This window comes from Salvia hispanica, chromosome 2 (assembly GCF_023119035.1).
Source record: "Salvia hispanica cultivar TCC Black 2014 chromosome 2, UniMelb_Shisp_WGS_1.0, whole genome shotgun sequence".
Lineage (NCBI taxonomy): Eukaryota > Viridiplantae > Streptophyta > Magnoliopsida > Lamiales > Lamiaceae > Salvia > Salvia hispanica.
The window spans coordinates 33,727,063-33,732,990 of record NC_062966.1 but is presented as its reverse complement, the minus strand read 5'-3'; the positions used below and the strand labels follow the sequence as shown (position 1 = coordinate 33,732,990).

General features: G+C 32.2%; 1 long non-coding RNA gene and 1 other non-coding gene across 2 annotated transcripts; one reads left to right on the top strand and one right to left on the bottom strand.

Annotated features, from left to right (window-relative positions):
- Nucleotides 1-404: 404 nt before the first annotated feature.
- LOC125203744 lies at nt 405-2,480 on the bottom strand. Its single transcript, XR_007173432.1, has 2 exons — nt 2,180-2,480; nt 405-638 (listed from the first exon to the last, which is right to left on the bottom strand). It is a non-coding gene; the product is annotated as an uncharacterized LOC125203744 (long non-coding RNA).
- Nucleotides 2,481-4,209: 1,729 nt separating this feature from the next.
- On the top strand, nt 4,210-4,291 carry TRNAS-AGA. The gene has a single exon. It is a non-coding gene; the product is annotated as a tRNA-Ser (tRNA).
- Nucleotides 4,292-5,928: the final 1,637 nt, after the last annotated feature.

The following is a 5,928-nucleotide window of genomic DNA, read 5'->3' as shown; positions in this document are numbered from 1 at the left end:
GAAATAGGATGAATAATGGGGCGAACACGAGATACATTAGTAATGCCTAATTGTCGTATAGGATGAATGGTTGCTCACCACTTGCTAAATTTAGCCACTAATTAATTACACCCTAAACCATAATCACAGCTCTAATGATCATCAATTAGCCACCCTACGCCTCAACAAAACTACAAAAATCTATGAAAAAACTGCTTTATTTTCATGTGTAAATTATTATAAGCAAAAAATGGGTAACGGTAAATTTAATAGGGCGTAACGAGAGAGTGGGTGTGGGAAGAAGAGAGCACAAATATCAGAAGAAGATAATCCAAAGTAGCACAAACCCCACTGATTATGACTATATTTAAAACATAAATAAAAGGCCCACTGCACCATATACAAACAAAAATTAAATCCATATATAATACAGATATGAAATCTTAAATTAAATGAGAAGCTGCTTGGTCAATGGCTATTGACCAGCTCAGTTTGCGCACCAACACAATAGTGCACAAATATTATAATTTATTTTGAAATGAAAAACTTGGGAAAACATAAATTAATCATACAAATGGCGTAATGTGACCGTACACATATATCCAATTATTCATAGCTTGGGAACGTGAGAAGTCTTCAGGCTGCCGATGGTTCTGCGTCTGCCAAGTGACAAACAAAGGTGAGATAAATTAATTTAAATATTTTTTTATTATACTAGTATTAAGATAAATTGCAATTTAAATATTTGATTTTGGGGTGTATTTGAGCTAGAACTACTTTAAAGCTCTAATTTACCAGAAGTGGTATGCCGAAGATTGAGATTAAATTGCTATGTTTTGAACTGATAAAATAGGTGCTAAAATAGAATACATATTTGTAATTTTTTTGATACTTTAAAATAGTAAGACATTTTTGATTATAAAAAATCATATTAATAAATCATTTTCGATATAAAAATAGGCATACATTTCGCAATTATTGCGCTTTAACTATATACCTGCTTCCCTACGCCTTATAATGTTTGTCTCAATTGAACTCTCCAAAAAGAAATACTCCATATACATGGCCCATTGGAGCAATTTGGTTGGGGGGTTTCTTTCAATTAATATATTTACTTTTTTGGGGACATAATCCTGTCATTTTCTTTCTTAAATGCCTGATTGTAACGGCATTATCTTTCAGATTTAATTTGTTAGTTGGAAGGTTAATATTATTTTTAATTTTCTTTTAATATTTAATAAGCATACACTTTGGATGCTCTGTTCTGTACATATGCTAGAGTGGAAAACTGGGCCCAAAATATTAACCGTTTATGTATAGATGCTAATTAATCAATAATTGATAACACAAATTAAATAAGGAGAATATGCAAATAATAAAAGGTAAAAAATTTAATTTACTTGGAATCGGAATGAAGACAGATGTTGCTTAAGAAAGAAATTCAATGAACCATACGATCTTGAATTATTGGGAGTTCATAACTTCCAAAAATAGAAAGCCATCATTAGTTACCAAACATCCAAATTGCTGTGAAGCAAATATTGGTGTATGCCAATAAATGATTGAAAATCCCCATACTTTAATTCATGATTCTATAATTTATACATTCGCACATACACACTAGTTGAAATTTTGTTAGTGATCTGAGGCACATGACACCGATTTTTCTATAGAAAAGGGCAAACAATTCTGATGAAGAGGCTCGTGACATTAATTTATACACTTCAAAAACTTGAAAGGAGTTAGAAGAGCAATAAATATAGAGCTAGAGTGTAATAAATAGGCTCACTCGACTTAAATTTTAGTGATGTATTGGTTAGGCTAGGTGTAACATGTGTAGACACATTATTTAAAACTTTATAATTATATTTTACTAAGAAGATTGGTACTGTACAATATGCTAAAAATGATTTCACGTGTGTTGAAGGGATAAAAAAAATATTTCCCTTTAAATTCCTCATTTTTTATGTAAAAGGATTTTACTACTATTATTTTTTCATTACTAAACCTCAATGAATAATGCCTTTGTAAATAAAAATAAGACCAAAATAATGATGAAGAGGATCCTATTTAGCTGACCCCTACCTTTCATACTCTCATGTACCTAACCTGACACTATATTCTACATCAAAGCTCACATGCATGATAAGGTCAAATATAGGAGTATTAAATTATCAATATACAAAGATACATGGAGTACCTTTTGTGGTTGAAGATGATGATGATGATGATGATGGTGGATCTTGATCATCTGGTGGTGGGATAGCCACACCAGGCCAATCTTTGCACATACAATGCTTCCCTTTTTCAATATTTGCATAAAGTGAGGTCAAGTGCTTTCCACAACCTGCCCATGAATATTTCCCACATTTCTTGCAATCCACTCTAATACACATTTTGATTTCTTGGAATCCTCTCATGCTTATCGTGTTAAAATTCATTTATATAAGACCTCATTTTCATCAAATTCATCGATGAAAAGCACCTTTGTCTTTGAAACTAACGACTTAATTCTTCTCTTGTTATCCCACAACCCAACAAGAAAAAAAAAACTCTCATTTTATTGCTCCATTTGTTTGTTTGCTTGCTTGTGTTTCTCCCTTTTGGACTCTTGGGTTAAGACTGTTGTTCAATAAAATTAATATATTGAACCAATGATCACTGGCTATAATTGAATTAATGTGACACCAATCAATCAAGACTAGCTATAGTAGTAACATTTTTTTGATATATTTAGATGTGAAAGAGTGAGTTTGACAGTAGAATAGTATTTTGTTAGGAAGTAAATCCAAATGAGATGAAACAAAAGTTGTTGAAATCTTGAAGGTGTTAGTTATGATTCGACCATCACATGAAAGTTAGTGATTGTTGATATGAAATTTGGACGCCTCAGGAAAAAAAAATATTGTCGTGGTTTCTGTTAGATCTAACTGTTGAGGGTTTCAATTCGGACAGTTACTGAGGATTGGAAGCATTTCGACCTTACTATATAATCTAACAGTGCGTTCTTTTTTTAACTTCATCAATAATTCAAACTATTCCAAGGATTGGCAGTTTCTATATATTTAAGGATATTAAAGGCTTTGTTTTAGCTATTTTTATGTGCTTTTATATAGAAGCAAAATACTTAAACTATCGAGAATAATGAGCAAATTAAGATTCAACAGAGCAACAAACAAGACTTTTTTACAAATTAAAAACACATACAAGAGCCAAAGCAAAAACACCCCACAAGTTTCTAACATCTACCTTGACCCACAACGTTATGATAAATCAAAAGTAGGAAGGATAAGAGGAAGGAAATAAAACATCCAAACGACAATAGAAACCAATAAAGCAGTCAAAAGCAAATCAACACATCCTCAAGATGAAGAGAACATACATGTGAGACGTTCGCCATACTCAACAGTCAAATCCCAATTAAAAAGTGTGATGTAGCAAATTTTGACAAAGACTTAGGATCCATATTCAGACCCTCCTTCTTCCCTTATGATTCCCAGGTTTTGCTCTAGCAATGTATTCAAGTACCAAGACGCCATAACAACAATTTTTTCCTTTATCTCCCAGTTTAGTTTGAAGCCTTGGAATATGAATTTATTCTTTTATATCCAGATAGACCAAAATTCTTATAGTGTATTTTCCAATAAATTAAATAACATATTGTTATTCTCTTTGACTTAAGAATCAAGGTCTATTTGATTTAAACTTAAAGTCTAATATGGTTTCATGTGTATATATGTGGATACGTAACTTTGACTTACTATGAGTGGGAGGTATGTATTAATCTAAGTATTTTGTATCTTGGTTGATAGCAACTCTACTAAAAACTATGCATGCTGATTAAGTTTAGATACAATAATTAGATTGAGTGGTGCAATAATTAAGCTTTCAGAAACTTTAAATAATGAATAAATATCAAATATCTAAAATAAAGTGGTTTGTTAAGTAAGATACAAGGCCCAGGGAATCTCTAAATCAGAGGAGTAAGTCGATATTCATAATCCAGTTGAATGAATCATTTATTCATGAATTAATTTTTTGTTGTGTGCAAGAGCATGTGAAACAAATTTATTATCAAGCCCAACTTAATTACTTTAATTTGACTGAACAAGAACACTAGGCAAAAGCCCAGCTAAATGAATAAGCTAGATAACCAAGCCTGACCCACTAATAAACGTTTCAAAAATGCTATGCTCCATATACTATTAAATGCCAATAATTAATATCCAAGTGGTCGTGCCGGAGTGGTTATCGGGCATGACTAGAAATCATGTGGGCTTTGCCCGCGCAGGTTCGAATCCTGCCGACCACGTTACAATGTTTTTTTCATTTTATAAAACTGCCAATTATTTGAAATGATCTAAACTGGATTATGACTCTTGAATTAAGTTGTGAACGACTGAAAGTCCGCTAACTAAAAAGTTAACAAAAAAGTCATTTGACAAAAAAAATTGGTTTTAAAAAGAACAAGTACAAATGATTTTTCACTAGAGTTTCTAAAAGCATATGGCACTCCTTGTCACAACATTCGTCCATGTCCACTCTCTACATTGTTAGACGGGCACAAATTAAACTTGTACTCTTCTCCTTTTGTTGCATTGGAAATGAAATACGCCTTATGTTCCATTTTAGCAGTGTTATTTGAGTTTGACACGGATTTTAAGAAATGTAAAAAAAAATTGGTGAAAAAAGATAGAGGAATGTGAATCTTACTTTTATATACTCCCTCCGTCCGCCATTAGGAGTCCAGTCACTTTTGCACACTCGTTTTGTAAAAATGATAATAAATAGTTAAAGTGAAGAAATGGTAAAGTAAGAGAGAGAATAACTTAGAATGTGGTGCCTATTGTCATTCATGGAATATTCCAACCAGTACTCTTAAAGTGGAACACCAAAAAATGATAAACCGGGACTCCTAAAGTGCGATTGAGGGAGTTGTGTTTTTGCACGGGTTTTGAAAAAATGATACTCCCTCCGTCCCCGATTAAGAGTCACACTTTTTTATTTCGGTCCGTCCCCAATTAAGAGTCACACTTTATTTTTACCATAAATAGTAAGTAGGTCTCACATTCCACTAACTCAATTCACTCACATTTTATTATAAAACCAATATAAAAAATGGGTCTCATGTTCCACTAACTTTTTCAACCAACTTTTCTTTACATTTCTTAAAACTCGTGTCCGGTCAAAGTGTGAATCTTAATCGAGGACGGAGAGAGTAATAAACACTTAAAATGAAAAAAAAGAGTAAAGTAAGAGAAGAGAACAATGTAGAGGTGTATGAAATGAGAAAAAATAAAATACTCCCTCTACGGCTCTATACTAAAATAGATTTCACACTTTCATTTTTAATTTGTCCCACAAAAAATGTCGCATTCTTATTTTTGGAAAAGGTTTTGTGTCTCACATAAATATGCTCCCTCGTCACATAAAAATAGAGACATTTAGGACCGTATGAGTTTCAATACTATAGTAATTAGTAAAGAAAGAGAGAAATAAAGAAAAAATAATTAGAGTATGGTAGTAAAGAATGGAGCCCATCTCACTAAAAAAAAGTTATCAAAAATTGTTTTAGACCATTTTTATAAGACAAATCGAAATTATTAAAATTCTTTATTTGTATGGAATAAGAGTATAAAATATAGTACTGTACTAGGAGTAAATCTCTATGATTTAACATACAATTATCTCCTAAAATATTATGTCATCTATGGATGTCAATCTAGCTCGAAACCTATGGATCGACCGGAATTATCTGGTAAAATCATAGGGTTAGGCTGGAAAATCGCAACCCATATTCAAAAGCGGGCTACAAGGGCTAACCCATTCGGGTTGGCGGGTTATGCGGGCTGATCCGGGTGGGTTGTGGATTAGCCACAGGTTAAGCATTTAATATAAAAATATAATTAAAATTTTGGATTATACACTTATAAGAAGTATATTTGGTAA